Consider the following 19003-nt stretch of genomic DNA (forward strand, 5'->3'; position numbering starts at 1 on the left):
CTCAACTACATGGAAACTGAACAACCTGCTCCTGAATGACTACTGGGTACATCACGAAATGAAGGCAGAAATAAAGATGTTCTTTGAAACCAATGAGAACAAAGATACAACATACCAGAATCTCTGGGACACATTTAAAGCAGTGTGTAGAGGGAAATTTATAGCACTAAATGCCCACAAGAGAAAGCAGGAAAGATCTAAAATTGACACTCTAACATCACAATTAAAAGAACTAGAGAAGCAAGAGCAAACACATTCGAAAGCTAGCAGAAGGCAAGAAATAACTTAAGATCAGAGCAGAACTGAAGGAGATAGAGACACAAAAAACCCTCCAAAAAATCAATGAATCCAGGAGTTGGTTTTTTGAAAAGATCACCAAAATTGACAGACCGCTAGCAAGACTAATAAAGAAGAAAAGAGAAGAATCAAATAGACGCAAGAAAAAATGATAAAGGGGATATCACCACCGACCCCACAGAAATACAAACTACCATCAGAGAATACTATGAACACCTCTATGCAAATAAACTAGAAAATCTAGAAGAAATGGATAATTTCCTGGACACTTACACTCTTCCAAGACTAAACCAGGAAGAAGTTGAATCCCTGAATAGACCAATAGCAGGCTCTGAAATTGAGGCAAAAATTTATAGCCTACCAACCAAAAAAAGTCCAGGACCAGATGGATTCACAACTGAATTCTACCAGAGGTACAAGGAGGAGCTGGTACCATTCCTTCTGAAACTATTCCAATCAATAGAAAAAGAGGGAATCCTCCCTAACTCATTTTATGAGGCCAACATCATCCTGATACCAAAGCCTGGCAGAGACACAACAAAAAAAGAGAATTTTAGACCAATATCCCTGATGAACATCGATGCAAAAATCCTCGATAAAATACTGGCAAACCGGATTCAGCAGCACATCAAAAAGCTTATCCACCATGATCAAGTGGGCTTCATCCCTGGGATGCAAGGCTGGTTCAACATTCACAAATCAATAAACATAATCCAGCATATAAACAGAACCAAAGACAAGAACCACATGATTATCTCAATAGATGCAGAAAAGGCTTTTGACAAAATTCAACAGCCCTTCATGCTAAAAACGCTCAATAAATTCGGTATTGATGGAACGTACCTCAAAATAATAAGAGCTATTTATGACAAACCCACAGCCAATATCATACTGAATGGGCAAAAACTGGAAAAATTCCCTTTGAAAACTGGCACAAGGCAGGGATTCCCTCTCTCACCACTCCTATTCAACATAGTGTTGGAAGTTCTGGCTAGGGCAATCAGGCAAGAGAAAGAAATCAAGGGTATTCAGTTAGGAAAAGAAGAAGTCAAATTGTCCCTCTTTGCAGATGACATGATTGTATATTTAGAAAACCCCATTGTCTCAGCCCAAAATCTCCTTAAGCTGATAAGCAACTTCAGCAAAGTCTCAGGATACAAAATCAATGTGCAAAAATCACAAGCATTCGTATACACCAGTAACAGACAGACAGAGAGCCAAATCATGAATGAACTTCCATTCACAATTGCTTCAAAGAGAATAAAATACCTAGGAATGCAACTTACAAGGGATGTAAAGGACCTCTTCAAGGAAAACTACAAACCACTGCTCAGTGAAATAAAAGAGGACACAAACAAATGGAAGAACATACCATGCTCATGGATAGGAAGAATCAATATCGTGAAAATGGCCATACTGCACAAGGTAATTTATAGATTCAATGCCATCCCCATCAAGCTACCAATGAGTTTCTTCACAGAATTGGAAAAAAACTGCTTTAAAGTTCATATGGAACCAAAAAAGAGCCCGCATCTCCAAGACAATCCTGAGTCAAAAGAACAAAGCTGGAGGCATCACGCTATCTGACTTCATACTATACTACAAGGCTACAGTAACCAAAACAGCATGGTACTGGTACCAAAACAGAAATATAGACCAATGGAACAGAACAGAGTCCTCAGAAATAATACCACACATCTACAGCCATCTGGTCTTTGACAAACCTGAGAGAAACAAGAAATGGGGAAAGGATTCCCTATTTAATAAATGGCGCTGGGAAAATTGGCTAGCCATAAGTAGAAAGCTGAAACTGGATCCTTTCCTTACTCTTTATACGAAAATTAATTCAGGATGGATTAGAGACTTAAATGTTAGACCTAATACCATAAAAACCCTAGAGGAACACCTAGGTAGTACCATTCAGGACATAGGCATGGGCAAAGACTTCATGTCTAAAACACCAAAAGCAACGGCAGCAAAAGCCAAAATTGACAAATGGGATCTCATTAAACTAAAGAGCTTCTGCACAGCAAAAGAAACTACCATCAGAGTGAACAGGCAACCTACAGAATGGGAGAAAATTTTTGCAATCTACTCATCTGACAAAGGGCTAATATCCAGAACCTACAAAGAACTCAAACAAATTTACAAGAAAGAAAAAAACAATCCCATCAAAAAGTGGGCAAAGGATATGAACAGACACTTCTCAAAAGAAGACATTCATACAGCCAACAGGCACATGAAAAAATGCTCATCATCACTGGCCATCAGGGAAATGCAAATCAAAACCACAATGAGATACCATCTCACACCAGTTAGAATGGCAATCATTAAAAAATCAGGAAACAACAGGTGCTGGAGAGGATGTGGAGAAATAGTAACACTTTTACATTGTTGGTGGGACTGTAAACTAGTTCAACCATTGTGGAAAACAGTGTGGCGATTCCTCAAGGATCTAGAACTGGAAATACCATTTGACCCAGCCATCCATTACTGGGTATATACCCAAAGGATTATAAATCATGCTGCTATAAAGACACATGCACATGTATGTTTATTGCAGCACTATTCACAATAGCAAAGACTTGGAATCAACCCAAATATCCATCCATGACAGACTGGATTAAGAAAATACGGCACATATACACCATGGAATGCTATGCAGCCATAAAAAAGGATGAGTTCATGTCCTTTGTAGGGATGTGGATGTAGCTGGAAACCATCCTCAGCAAACTATCGCAAGAACAGAAAACCAAACACCACATGTTCTCACTCATAGGTGGGAATTGAACAATGAGATCACTTAGACACAGGAAGGGGAACATCACACACCGGGGCCTATTGTGGGGAGGGGATAGGGAGGAGGGATAGCATTAGGAGATATACCTAATGTAAATGACGAGTTAATGGGTGCAGCAAACCAACATGGCACATGTATACATATGTAACAAACCTGCACATTGTGCACATGTACCCTAGAACATAAAAGTATAATAAAAAAATTCAATCCATTTTTTACTTCAATAAATTTTTTCTTTAAAAGAAATTTCTATTCTCTACTTATAGTAAACTTTTTTTTTTTATAGTAAAATTTTTTTTCTAGTTTGTATTCTAAATTAAGGTGGTAGCTGCACAGATTCTTCCAAAGGTATATTGAGGGATGCTGAGGTTTGGAGTACGATTGAACCCATCACACAGGTTGTGAGCACAGGACCCAATAAGTAGTTTTTCAACCCTGGCCCACTCTGTCCCTCCCTGTTCTTATTTCTCAGTGTCTATTGTTCCCATGTTTATGACAGTGTGCACCCAATGTGTAGCTCCCACATATGAGTGAAAACATGAGATATTTGGTTTCGGTTTCCACGTTAGTTTGCTTATGATAGTGGATTCCAGCTGTATCCATGTTGCTGTAAGGGACATGATTTTGTTCTTTTTATTGCTGCGTAGTATTCCATGGTATATGTAAAATTTTCCAGTCTACCTTGGGTTTTCAGTCTACCTTGGATGCACCTAGATGGACTCCATGTCTTTACTATTTTGAATAGTGCTGCAATGAACATACATGTGCATGCGTCTTTTTGTTACAATGATTTATTTTCCTTTAGGGATACCCCTACTATAGTAATGGGGTTGCTGCATCCAGTTCTTAGTACTTAATTTCCAAACTGCTCTCCATAGTAGCTGAACTAATTTACATTGTCACCAATGGTGTGTGTTTCCGTTTCTCCACAGCCTCCCCAACATTTTTTTTTTTTTGACTTTTTAACAAAAGTCGTTCTGACTGGTGTGAGATGGTATCTCATTGATGTTTTGTTTGGTATTTCTCTGATGATTAGCAATAGTAAGCATTTGTTAATGTTTGTTGGCCACTTATATGTGTTCTTTTGAGAAGTGTTTGTTCATGTCCTTTGCCCATTTTTAATGGTGTTATTTATTTTTTGCTTGTTGATTTATTTAGGTCCCTTATGGATTTTGGATAATAGGACTTTGCTGTATGCATAGTTTGTGAATATTTTCTTCCATTCTTTAGGCTGTCTGTTTAATCCCTTGATAGTTTCTCATGCTGTGCAGAAGCTCTTTAGCTTATTTAGATCATACTTGTCAATTTTTGTTATTCTTGCAATTGCTTTTGAGGACTTAGCCATAAATTAATTGACAAGTGTGATGTCCAGAAGAGTATTTCCTAGGTTTTCTTCCAGGATTTTTATAGTCAGAGGATGCACTCTTCTGTAAGAAAAGCAAAACGCTTTTTTCTTTTTCTGAGATGGAGTCTCCCTCTGTCACCCAGGCTATAGTGCAGTGGTATGATCTTGGCTCACTGCAACCTCTGCCTCCTGGGTTCTAGTGATTCTCCTGCCTCAGCCTCCCCAGTAGCTGGAATTACACATGCCTGCCACCACGCCTTGCTAATTTTTGTATTTTTAATAGAGACAGTTTTCATCATGTTGGCCAGGCTGGTCTCAAGCTCCTGACCTCAAATGATCCGCCCACCCCGGCCTCCCAAAATGCTGGGATTACAGGCGTGAGCCACTGCATCTGGCCAAGTACAAAGTTTTTAACATACAAATGGAAATGAATATTTTAGTGTTTTGTTTAATTCATAAAGTGCACTTATTTTGGATTCTATTAAATAATAAACATTCATATACGGTTAAGTGTTTGGATGCCAGTCATTCACGTGTGATTATAGGTAGGAAGAGTTGAGATGGTGCAAAGAAACTTTTTTATTTTTTATTTTTGAGACAGAGTCTCACCCTGTCACCCAGGCTGGAGTGCAGTGGCACAATCTTGGCCCACTGCAGCCTCCACCTCCTGGGTTCAAGCAGTTCTCTGCCTCAGCCTCCCTAGTAACAGGCATTACAGGCTCCTGCCACCATACCAGGCCAATTTTATTATTATTATTATTATTTTGTGTGTGTGTTTTTAGTAGAGGCAAGGTTTCACCATCTTGGCCAGGCTGGTCTTAAACTCCTGACCTCGTGATCCACCTGCCTTGGCCTCCCAAAGTGCTGGGATTACAGGTGTGAGCCACTGCGCCCGGCTGGTGCAAAGAAACTTTAAAAGTGGTATGGACCAGGAGCAGTGGCTCATGCCTGTAATGTCAGCACTTTGGGAGGCTGAGGTGGGAGGATCACAAGGTCAGGAGTTTGAGACCAGCCTGGCCAGTATGGTGAAACCCCGTCTCTAGTAAAAATACAAAAATTAGCTGGGCATGGTGATGGGCGCCTCTAGCCCCAGCTACTTTGGAGGCTGAGTCAGAGCAATCGCTTGAACCCGGGAGGCAGAGGTTGCAGTGAGCCAAGATCATACCACTGCACTCCAGGCTGGGCAACAGAGTGAGACTCTGTCTCAAAAACAAAAACAAAACAAAACAGAACAAAAGAAGTGGTATGCACCAAAGCCAAATTACAATGAATTAGAGAGTACACCAAAGCATCTCAAAGCATACCTTCAGTTATTAGGCGATAACATGCAATTTCTAAAACTTAAATGCAGGTTTTAAAGAAATTTTAATGTGTTAGTTTAGTCACATTTATTGAATAAAGTTAGCAAATGGGTATCTGTTGAAAATGAGAGCTCCAGGGAATTAAAAAATGTAAAGTTCCCATTTCCTTTCTGTGTTAACACAGCTAATTATGATCTTTACTTAACATGCATAAGTCAACAGAAGAACTCAGTATTTCACCAAATTAAAAACAAGAATTATATTAGAGAAATGAAGCACAAAAGAGAAACTGTAATATGACTAACCTCAGTTAAATAGTTCTTGCAGGTATTTGAAGTCTGTGGGTTTGAAGTAGGAATTCTTATGGGTGTTTGAGGAATGTATTTTCTGTTGAGTCCTGGCCTCATAGGAAGAGTGCTAAGAAAAGATTTCACATGCTCTTTCTCCAGAAGGAGCTTGGTGCTGATCACTGCTATTTTCATATTTGATCTGTAAAGATAGCAAAGACAAATGCTTAGTATTTCACTTTTCCTTAAATAACTCTTAATGACTTGCATTTTTTAAAAAGTTGCCCTGAGAGTAAACCAAATTACCCACTAAACAGTGTGTTAACACTGAAGATGTGTGAGAGCATGCCTGTTGTAAGCAATTATAATTATAATAACCTACAACGTGATATAATCTTGCTCCAGTTTGAATAAATGGCTATCATTGGAAAGACAAAAAATAACAAATGCTGGGAAGTTTCAGAGAACACTAAACTCTTATATGCTGTTGGTAGGAAGGTAAATTAGTGCAGACACTATAGAAAACAACATGAGGTTTTCTCAAAAAACTAATAATGGAACCGCTGAGGGATCCAGCCACCCCACTACTGGGCATTCAGGCAACAGAAAAGAAAATAATAGGTCAAAACAATATCTGTACTCGTATGTTTATTGTAGCACTATTCACAACAGCTAATGTATGGAATCAACCTACATATCCATCAACAAATTAATGAACAAAAAATTGTGGTACACATACACAATGGAATACTATTCACCATATAAAGGAATGAAATCTTGTTATCCGTGGCCATGTGGATCAGTCTGGAGGATGTTATATTAAGTGCAGACACAGAAAAATAAATACTGCATATTCTCACTCATGTGTGGGAGCTAAAGAAAAATTGAGGTCTGGGCAACATGGCTGATGCCTGTAATTTTCTAGCACTTTGAAAGACCAAGGCAGGAGAATCACTTGAGGCCAAAAGTTCTAGAGCAGCCTGAGCAACATAGGGAGACATCTCTACAAAGTAAAAAATCAGACAGTTGCAATGGTGCATGCCCATAATCCTAGCTGCTGAGGTGGAGGTGGGAGGCTGAGGTGGGAGGATCACATAAGCTCAAGAGTTTGAGGCTGCAGTGAGCTACGATCAAGCCACTGTCTCTAGTCTGGGTGACTACAGTTCCCAGAGCCCAGACTACACTAGCAAGACCTTGTCTCTTAACAAGAAGAAAAAAGCTCATAGAAGTAGGAAAGGGGAGGCTGGTTAATGGTTACAGAATAGATGAGAGGAACAGGTTCTGGTGTTCTGTGGCATTGTAGGGTGAATATGGTTAACTATGATTTATTGTATATTTTTAACAAGCTAGAAGATTTTGAATGTTCACAATGCGAAGAAATGAAAAATGGTTAAAGTAGTAAATATGCTAGTTAGCTTGATCATTACACACTATATACATGAATCAAAATATCACTCTATAGCCCATAATTATGTGTATACATGTTAATTAAAACAAAAGAGAACCTATATTCATCCCATTAAAAAAAGAGAATATGGGTCAACCTTACTGGCTTCCTTCTAATGAATAGAATTCAGTAAAAGGGATACCACGTAGCTTCTTCTATCTCAGGTTGCTTTCCCTTTGAACCCAGCCCCCAGATTGTGAGAGAGCTCAGGCCTCAAAGAGAGCCCGAGAGTGCCAGTGTCAGTGTTCATGCTGCCTGCCCCCACCAAGGTTCCAGCCAATGGCCAGCATCAACAGCAAACACGTGGGTGAGCAAAGCTTCAGACGATCCATTTCCCCAACTGATCAGCTGTTCCTAGGGAAGCTGAGGGGAGCAGACAAGCTGTCCTGGCAGAACTTTTTCCAAACCACAGGTTTATGAACAACATAAATGTTTTTCTTTTAAGCCACAAACTCTGGGTAATGGTTAGAAAAATAAGTTTTAAAAAAACTTGTTTAAAAAAAACAATTACCAGTTTTCAAATGTCATAATAAAAATTAAATGTAGTGGAATATCTTTAACTTCACCCTTTGTGTCTCAAAGGGGTCTGTGGCCAGCTTATACCTTACTTATTCTAAGATATGATGGGAAGTCAGACTTATAAGACACAGTTTATTTCTTTTTTTCTCCATTCAAACCTTTAGTCTCTTACCTAGTGCCTCCCTCTATAGTTTTATTTTCAGTAAATTTTGGAGGAACTTTTCCTAAAACTCCCTTAAGTTATGAACTCTGATAACAAGGGGTCTCCTTACAATTTCCCCTCAAGTTAGGAAATAAGACTGGAAAGCAAGAAGATACATGATTTGAAAAACAACTAGAAATACTTGGTTACATAACCAAAATCATTTACCTGATTTCAATTAATGAAAATTCTAAAAGAAGAAGCTTTGAGTATTTATTAAGCAATCTAGTATTCAATTTTCATTTTCCTTTTCTTGGTGAGGAAATAAGGAGAACATTATGGAATTATTTTTAATCTTCACAGAAGTAAAATAAACACAGTGTGCTTTGAGGGTTAAGAAATCATATGCAATTTCTTCTTTACCTTACTTCAAGCTTGTTTGTATGGAGAAGTTAAGACCATCCCATCTCTATGTTATACCACAATGCTTCTCTATAACACATAACTTGACTCTGAAATTTTGAAATTCAAAATACTAATCCACTATTTGTCTCTGATAAATTGCCTGAACATTACCTGATTTTTAAGTGCTGCACTCCTAAAACTTTAGGAGTGTCAGTGTCAGTGTTCATGCTGCCTGCCCCAACCAAGGTTCCAGCCAGTGGCAAGCATCAACATCAAACACGTGGGTGATGATTTTCTTGGAACGCACTAAACTGTTTATTCCAAGAATCTTCTACTGAGCTGGAAGGCAGAGCTGTGCATCTCTGTTTCAGTGAAAAAAGGTCAACACAGGGAGCTGTGGTTTCTGAGAATGCAAGATCTACACCAATAATATAATTAGCCACAGTGCTACACAAGAAAACCAGCTACCAGGTGGAAAGAGGATCTGCGAGCTGAAAGATGATGACTTCACTTGGTTTCCACTGAGGAAAGCTGGGAGCTCATACTTCCTGGATGGTAAACATCTATGAAAGATTCTATGAATTATAATGAGTTAGTAAAACATAATGCACTATATAGTAGACTATGTCAGCACATTCTGGGACCAAAATTTACTGAAAATAAAACTATAGAGGGAGGCACTGGATAAGAGATTAAAGGTTTGAATGGAGAAAAAAAAGAAATAAACTGTCTTATAAGCCAGACTTCCCATCATGTCTTAGAATAAGTAAGGTATAAGCTGGCCACAGACCCCTTTGAGACACAAAGGGTGACATTAAAGATATTCCGCTACATTTAATTTTTATTACGACATTAAGCAACTGGTAATATGCAACATGATTGGAAAAAACCTCTCATTAAATTTGATTTGGCCTGGTATAAGAATAGACATAAACTAAGAATTGATAATCTAAAAATAAACCTGCACATTTACAATCAATTGATTTTATACGAGGCTAACAAAAGAACAAAATGGGAAAAGAATAGTCCTTTCAACAAACAGTGCTGGGACAACTGGGTATCCATATGCAAAAAATAAAGTTGGACTCTCACCAAATATCATATTTAAAAATAAACTCGAAATAAAACAATTAACTGTAACAGCTAAAACTATAAAACTCTGAGAAGAAAACATTGGCGTAAATCTTTGTGACTGCATATGACTCCAAAAAAAAAAGGATTCAATGGACTTCAAAATTGAAAACTCCTGTGCCTGAGAAGACAGTGTCAAGAAGTGAAAAGGCAAGCCACTGAACAGAAACAATATTTGAAAAGCATATATCTGATCAGGGACTTACATATATAGGATATATATATGAAGAACCCTTGCAATTCATAAATAACAAGATAAAATTTTTAAAATGGGCAAAGATTTTGAATACATATTTCTACAAAGAAGACGTAAAGATGAATAATAAGCACATTAATAGATGCGTAATACAATTAGTCATTAGGAAAATGTAAATCAAAACCACCTTGTGGCATCACTTCATGACACAGGATGAAATATTTGTTCAATAAAAAAGAGAAAGTAAGTGTTAGGAAAAATGTAAAGACATTAAAACTCTTACCCAATGCTGCTGGGGAGGTAAAGTGGTGCAGTCACTTTGGAAAACAAACTGGCAGCTCCTCAAAAGGTTAAGCATGAAGTTACCATATGACCCAGAAATTCCAGTCATAAGTATATACTCCAGAAAAATAAAAACAAATGCAAACACAGAAATTCATACATAAACATTTACAGTGGCATTATTAATAAGAGTCAAAGAGTGGAAAGAACCCAAAGGTCCATAACCTTTGGGTGGGAAAGAACCCAAAAGTCCATTCATCTGATGAATGGATAAATAAAATGTTTGATGTATCCATACAATGGAGTATTACTCAGCAATAAGAAGAAATTAAGTACTGATACTGATAGAATCAGGAGACAGCAAAATGCCTAGGCAGATTCGGAAGGGTCCCTGGAGAATCTCCAACCAGCCCCACAAGTGTCTACACCAGATGTTTTGTGCAGTTAAGGGAACCTGCACAGGGTCTTGCCTGGACATGCCAGCAGTGGAATGGAGGCCCACATGCACTGGGGGAATGGGGTGGAGCCAGCAGGAATTCACACCTTATGCAGAAGAGGAACCTGGCCTCTTCAGCTCATGTGTGGTGGGTGGTCCTGGTATTCAGTTGTGAGGTGGAAACCTGTTTGCAGGACCTCTCTTTTTGCTGAGAGCTTTCCTTTCACTTAATAAATTTTGTCCTCCTCATCCTTCAATGTGTTCACGTGCCTAATTTTTTTCTGATCGGGAGACAAGAACCTGGACTTAGCTGAACTAAGGAGCAAAAACCCTGCTTTAATACCTGCTACAACACAGATGGAGCATGAAAAATTATGCTAAGTAAAATAAGCCAGTCACAGTAGACCACTTGCTTTTTATTTCAGGGGCTCATAGGAAAATCTATACAAAGAAGGTGGGTGGTTCCCTAGGGCTGAGGGAGGAAGGGGAAACCAGCAAAGATGGCTAAATGATGTGAGGTTTCTTTATAGGGTGATGAAAATGTTCTAAACTTGATTGTAATGATGATTGTGTAACTCTGAAAATAGTAAAAGTGAATGAATTGTATATTTTAAATGAATGAATTGCATGGTGTGTTAATTATTTCTCAATAAACCTGTTATGCCCCCAAATTTATTTGGTACTAGTGATCTGGAGACGTGTACTGCTTGGTTTCAGATAACTGGCCAGGGTTCAAGACATAAGAGAATCAAAAACCTGTCCTTTTTATATTTATATTTTTATATTTTATATTTATAAAAATATAAATATTTTATATTTATAAAAATAAAAATAAAAATATATTTATATTAAATATAAATATATAAATACTTATATTTTTATATTTTATATTTATAGAAAAATATATTTTAAAACTATCCTTTTCATTAGTATCAAATCTGTAAAATTAAATGAAAAATCTTTCTTTCACTGCTTAAAGCACTGAGAGATTTATGTTGAGGAATAAGACCTTGTTTTCTTTTGCTCCAATTTATATCTAAAGGGTCTGAGAATCACACCCTTCAAACTATAAAATCTCATTAGATGGGTTTTATTAACTCATAATGTGGCTTACTTTCTAACCTGATTCTGGTACAACATCACAGATAGCAGAAGCTGAAGGAAATAAAAATATTTACCCCCAAATATATTTTTTGACATGTTTTGAAATGGCTGCTGCTGAGCCAAGAGATTTGAAATGGCCGTACAAAGCTGTCTTCTGTGGGGGAAATTGCATCTGTAAGAAGTCTTCATTAATGTAGCCCAAACTCTCCCCTTTTAGATCTTCCTAGATTTAGGGAAGATTACGAGCCTGATGCATTCAAAATCTGAAAAGATATATTTGCCCTCTGTTTTCTCTGAGGGCTGCCAGCTATGAGGCTTCATCTACATAATAAGAACCTTGGCCTCCATAACCACCTTATCTTAATTAAGGCCTCCCTTTCTACCTATTTCCAGTTTTAGAGAACAGATTTTCTTTACCAATTGTCACCTAAAGAATCCCCAAAACCCACATATGACTTGTTAGCCCCTCCTTTTTGATGTCCCACTTTCAGGCTGAACCAATGTCTGCCTTCCTCATATTGATGTACAATTTTCCCTACAACTTCTGTCTGCTGGCAATGTACAAAACCAAACTGTAATGTGACTGTCTCATGAAACATTCTCAGGATCTCTTGAGACTATGTAACCCAGGGCCACAGTCACCATATTGGCTCAGAATAAACCTTAAACATATTTTGGCAGAATTTGGGTTTTTCCATCATGAATATTTCCCAAAATTACATAATTTTTAATTCCAAAACTGATTTAAAATTACCTTATGTTGGAATATAAGTTATTCTATTATAAAGATACATGCATTTGTATGTTCTTTGCAGCACCATTCACAACAGCAAAGACATGGAATCAACCCAGATGTCCATCAATGACAGACAGGATAAAGAAAATGTGGTATATATACATCTTGGAATACCATGGAGCCATAAAAACGAATGAGATCTTGCTCTTTGCAGGGACATGGATGAACTTGAAGTTGTTATCCTCAGCAAGCTAACGCAAGAACAAAAAAACAAACACTGCATCTTCTCACTTACAAGTGGAAGCTGAATGATGAGAACACATGGACTTGGGGAGGGGAACAACAAACACTGGGGCCTGTTGGGGTTGGAAGGGAGAGCATCAAGATTAATAGCAAAAGCATGCAGGGCTTAATATCTAGGTACCTTTACCTTAAGATAAAAAAAAATGTTTTTAAGAAAATTACCTGATGTTTTAGCTTCTTAACCAGAATATCCATTTTCAGTTGAGCTGTTTTTAAGTCTTCATGGAAACTGAAGTCTTCATTTACAAACACATTAAACATATTTATTGTCATTTCTAGGCATTTCTTATATCTGCAGAAATGTACAGAATTAGTAAGTCAAGTATTTTTAAGAGTAAATATTGAATGTTTAAACAGATATTATGTTACAGCATATCAATGAAACAAATCTATAAACTATGAGCCTCTCAGTTTCAGCTGAACACAGTTTGAAAGCATTCTATATGAAATTATAATCTTAGATAAATAATATGAAGAACAGTTTTATGGCATATATGGCAGGTAAAGTGATATTATAACCATACAGTTTTTTTGGGTTTTTTTTGTTTTTTTTTTTTGAGATTGAATTTCACTCTTATTGCCCAGGCTGAAGTGCAATGGTGCGATCTCGGCTCACTGCAGCCTCTGTCTCCTGGGTTCAAATGATTATCCTGCCTCAGCTTCCCAAGTAGCTGGGATTACAGGCATGTACCAGCACACCTGGCTAATTTTGTAGTTTTAGTAGAGATGGATTTTCACCATGTTATTCAGGCTGGTCTCAAACTCCTGATCTCAAATGATCTACCCATCTTGGCCTCCCAAAGTGCAGGGATTTCAGGCATGAGCCACGACGCCTGGCCTAACCATACAGTTTTTTATAAATAAACTATTCATATCCATTTTGGTATGCTAAGATAAAATAATCTATTACTAAATATAAGCCATAATTCAGAGATGAGTAACCAAGATAAAGAAGTAAAACATATATGTTTGAAAAAGACACAAAAATACATTTTGATACCCATTGACCACGGTCTATAAGAAGAAAAAAAAAGTACACCCAAAAAGCATCAAGGAGATCATTCAGTGCAGAAAAAGAGAAGAAAAACATCTTTAATATCTGATTTGAGGAGAAAAAGGAAACAGGTAGTTTTAGAAAAAAGGAACGGGGCAGGGTTAAAGACTTTGACGAAGAGATCTAGAGATCTTTCCTGACAAAATGTCAACAAAATGAAAGATATGCAGAACCATGTAGAGAAAGACAACGACAGAAAAATGTTGATTAGAATCAGAAAACCAACTTAAGTGCTCAGTAAATAAACAGAAAAGTATCTGTGTTCAGGGCTTCAAAGACACATTCCATTTTTTTAAAAAAATCTGTGATCAAAACATGAATGCTCATTTTACTCTTACTTGTAAGTTATATATATATATATAATTTATTTGTGTAAGTTTAATAACATGTATACTTCATGTATACAACAGAGAGACCCATGTAAAATGAGTAAATTTCCATGATATGTTTTATATCTGAAAGAGAAAGCAGCAGAAACAAAATACAAGCTACATATCAAGATAAATTTTGATGTTAAAGAATGACACGAATAGGTCTTCTTTAAAGAATCTGAATGCAGCAGAGAAGGATACTGCAAAAGGAAGATGACCAAAGACAGCAAAAATATCTTCAGAAATGAAAATTCAAACGAGATAATGAAGAGTGCAGTTTTGACATTATATGTCCAAGGCTTTGTCATTATTGTTTTCAAAATCATTAAAGAATAAGTGGCCGGGTGCGGTGGCTCATGCCAACTTTGCGAGGCCAAGATGGGTGGCTCACAAGGTCAGGAGTTTGAGACCAGCCTGAACAACATGGTGAAACTCTGTCTCTATTAAAAATACAAAAATTAGCCAGGTGTGGTGGTGCATACCTGTAATCCCAGCTACGCAGGAGGCTGAGGTCAGAGAATCGCTTGAACCCAGGAGATGGAGGTTGCAGTGAGCAGAGAATGCACTATTTGCACTCCAGCCTGGATGACAGAGTCAGACTCTGTCTCAAAAAAAAAAAAAAAAAAAAAAAAAAAAAAAAAAAAAAAGTGTAGTATTTTCGCATTCAAAAAAATTTCAGATTGTGTTTTTTTCATATATTTTTAATACAATTTTTTTCATCCCAACCTTGCCCCAGCAGCTCAGCTGACTCCTGCCCCCATGACTCACATGCCTATAATGTTGTGTTGTGAGTTTCTGAAATACATTTTAAAATAGATTTCGTTTAATTATGAAAATGCAGACATAAAATGAATTTGTATCTAGGTTTTAGTCAAGTAAAATTAGAGTTAAATCAATTAATAAATGATTAAAATGTTCTATAATATGAAAACCATACCCAGTTGCCTCTTCTCCTAATTCATGATTTTTCTTCCTTATTTGATCCACATTATACTCCAGTGATGATATTAACTCAAAAAATTTTCTTAATTCTTCATTTTCTTCTTCAGGCTTGAAAAAGAAAGTGTTTAAAATTATTTTTGTAAAATCTAGAGACCCTCTTCTATCTTAAAAATGTTATTTCTCGTAAGTTGATGAGTAATATGTATTTAGGCAGGTGTATAAAGTACATTTTGTAAACCTGATGCCAATAAGGACAGATTTCAAAAATAGCCACTTTTTGTAAAACAGCTAAAAATGATTCATACTTTCATCATCTTTCCTGAAATTTAAACTGCTAAAAATGTTTGTTAAAATGAGGGTGTTTACACATAAGATACTAAGGATTAGTAAAAAATTTAAGGGTAGTTATATTTACATTTGAGTTTTTAAAGATGCTTTAGAAACATTGTCATTAATAGTTTTAAGATATTCCAAGTTTTGTTAAATTACATCTTACTAAGATGATTTTTAGAAAACTCTTCTTATCTAGTTCCCATTATATTTTTTATCCTCGTCTGTCTTCAGGCTGATCTAAATATTCTCATTCTCTGTTAGTATTCACCCACAGGTTTCAGTTTTTCCCTTTCTCTTAATCATTTCTCTTTAAATAAAGTTTTTCTTCTATAATAAAAACATAACTTTTGTCTACTTTTTGTAGATTTTCTATTATCCTGTTTCTTTCCTTCCATTGGACTCTGTGACACATGGTCTCATCCAGAGATCTATTTTTCATCACTTACTGTTTTTTATACCAAAATCTGATTTTTAAATAATTCCAATAAAAAAGTCCAAGGGTCACGAAGGACTTTATCCTGCTTTACTCAGTAGCAACTGCGAGTAGTGACCAAATGATCCCTCTGCTCCTCTGACCCCACTTTATTTCTAAACACAGCAACCTCTGATGTTCAGTCCTATCCCTTTCTATTCCTGTTTTTTTGTTTTGTTTTGTTTTTTCGAGACAGAGTCTCGCACTGTCATCCAGACTGGAGTGCAGTGGTGTGATCTCCGCTCACTGCAACCTCTGCCTCCGGGGTTCAAGTGATTCTCCTGCCTCAGCCTCCTAAGTAGCTGGGATTACAGGTCCCCGTCACGACACTTGGCTAATTTTTTGTATTTTTAGTAGAGACACGTATCACTATGTTGGCCAGGCTGGTCTTGAACTCCTGACCTCGTGATCTGCCCACCTCGGCCTCCCAGAGTGCTGCAATTACAGGTGTGAGCAACCACACCCAGCTGCTATTCCACTTTTAAATTCTCTTAGGACTCCTAGAATCTCAAAATTTTGACCCAGATTCCCTAATCTACATTTCCAGCTCTGAACTGCTTCTTGAGGCCTCTTCTTTCTAGTACACATATTATAGACAATATTCTCAACCACACACTCATACGTTGCTACTTGGTGCAGATTACCTTTGTAGTGAATCATGTCTATTTTATGTTGATTGTTATTGATGTTACTTTGCATATAGTATTATTTTCTAATCTCGAAGGGGGCTTGTCTTGCCCTTAGGATATTGACCAGTATATTCTGTCCTTTTTTTTTTCCTTTTTTTTGAGATGGAGTCACACGCTGTTATCCAGGCTGGAGTGCAGTGGCACCATCTCAGCTTATTGCAACTTCCACCTCCTGGGTTCAAGTAATTCTCCTGCCTCAGCCTCCCAAGTAGCTGGGACTACAGGTGCACACCATCATTCCTGGTTAATTTTTATATTTTTAGTAGAGACAAGGTTTCACCATATTGGCCAGGCTGTTCTTGAACTCCTGACCTCAGGTAATCCACCTACCTTGCCCTCCCAAAGTGCTGGGATTACAGGCGTGAGCCACTGCACCTGGCCCTTTTTTTTCTTTTATAATGAAAACTTTCCCATGAGAATCAGATGATCAATTGTTTGCCTTTGCTTCCTTGTGAAGAATTTCCTTTCCATAGAGATACGGCATGATGAACATCTTGTTCTAAAGTTTCTTCCGGGGGACACTCAATGATATCATTGGGAAGCTCCAGTCAAGTAGAGGTCTCCCTTCTTCCCAATCGAGATTCTTCATCTCAAAGTGATGCCCACCAAACGTCTTAATCCACGTAGTCTCTTGCTTAGAAGTTAATGAAATAAGAACTTTCTAGAGAAGTTAGAGGCTACTGATTGATATGGTTTAAAGCTGTCCCTTATTAAATGTTTTACTCCCAAGGCAGACATCAAAATGGCTAATAATTCCATGCCTGATGTCTGACTCACTTCTATGGGAATCTATACAAAACGTTTTATTTATGAGACAGAGTCTCGCCCTGTTACCCAGGCTGGAGTGCAGTGGCTTAACCACTGCTCACTGCAGCCTTGATATCCCGAGCTCAAGCGACTCTCCTACCACAGCTTCCCAATGTAGCTAGGACTATAGGCATGCACCCTCAGATAACTGTTAATTTTTTTTTTTTGGTAGAAGCAGGGTCTCACTTATATTGTGCTGGCTGGTCTCAAATTCCTGGGCTCAAGCACTGTTCCTGCCTCAGCCTCCCAAAGTGCTAGAATTACTGGCATGAGCCATCTCACCCAACCAGGTGTTTCATGGAATGGTTTGAGAGGCAGTATCTACACAGAAGCCAGAAGGTAGTAGAATAATACCATCTACTTCACTGGGATATTGGGAAGATTAAACCAGGGACTGCACAAGAAGCACTTAGAAAAGTACATGGTGCATAGAGAGCTACAGATAAGATTTGCTTAGAAGCACTTAGAAGAGTACATGGTACATAGTGAGCTACAGATAATATTTGCTATTAGCATGATAATTTTTACTGTTTTTTATATCTTGACAACTGTGTTAGGCAGGTGGCATTCCAATGGAAGTGGTCTATAGCTCACACTACTGAAAATGGCAGCAAATGGGGAGGGGGAGCGTACAATTCGTAGCTTACTTTTCTCTCTGTATGACTCAGTGGGCAACAGTCAGGTATGTACTACAATGTAAACAGCATCTCCTGGATTGAGTAGGTGGTACATAACCGACAAGATCAGCAGAGACAGGCTGAGCCATGGAGCTGAAAACCCTGGACTCTACTGCTAAATCAAGGCTTCTGAATCAATTCCCTCCCAGCAGCTGTTGCTGTGGCACTGCTTTCACGAGCACTCTGCTGAGTGCTCGGATTAAGGGGCTGTACTGTCATTTGTAAGACAAGCTGCAGCCAGAACTGTTCAGCTGACAAACTGGCAGCCATCCAGAAATACAGTTCTGGCTATATAGTGAAGGAAGGCAAATTTAGATTCTTTTTTCATACTGAGAAAAACATGAGCATTTGATTGAACAGTTCTCCATTAGACTAATTATTTTTAATTTCATATTTAAGTGCTAAAAATACACTTAGAAGAAAAGATTTACTGTGTCAGTGTCTCAAATAAGAAATAATTTGCATAGTATAAAGTATTTTGTTCTATGCTAAAAGCCGCCAAGCTAAAATATTTTTAATTTATACAAGGATAGGTGACATGTATGTCATATATTATTTTCCCTTTAAGCAAACTTACGATGAGACGAAATTATCTTCCATTAAAATTAAAGCCATGTGAAATTAAGGGCTAAGTTGTTCCATAGACTGGGCAACAAGTGCTGAGTCATGAGGTCAGTGAGAGTCGGAACACTCAGGGAAGGCTTCATGAAGAGAAGATTGCCTGCCAGGTCTGAATGGATAAGGCTAGATGAGCAGGAACTGAGAAGGCAGGAAGGGCAACACGGGTAAAACTGGTGCTGGTGCTGCAATCTGCCCGATTAACTCTGAGGATAAAGTACAATGGCAGGGAGTTAAAAACATATGTCCATATAATAACCTGTAAATGAATGTTCACAGTGGCTGTTTTCATAATAGCCAAAAAGTGGA

The 19003-nt window shown here is 37.6% G+C and overlaps 1 pseudogene; it reads right to left on the reverse strand.

The window, feature by feature from the left end:
* The window catches only part of LOC112627128, a 75214-nt pseudogene that overhangs the window by 28824 nt on the left and 27387 nt on the right, over positions 1 to 19003 (reverse strand).

The sequence above is a fragment of the Theropithecus gelada genome, chromosome 6 (genome assembly GCF_003255815.1).
Source record: "Theropithecus gelada isolate Dixy chromosome 6, Tgel_1.0, whole genome shotgun sequence".
NCBI lineage: Eukaryota > Metazoa > Chordata > Mammalia > Primates > Cercopithecidae > Theropithecus > Theropithecus gelada.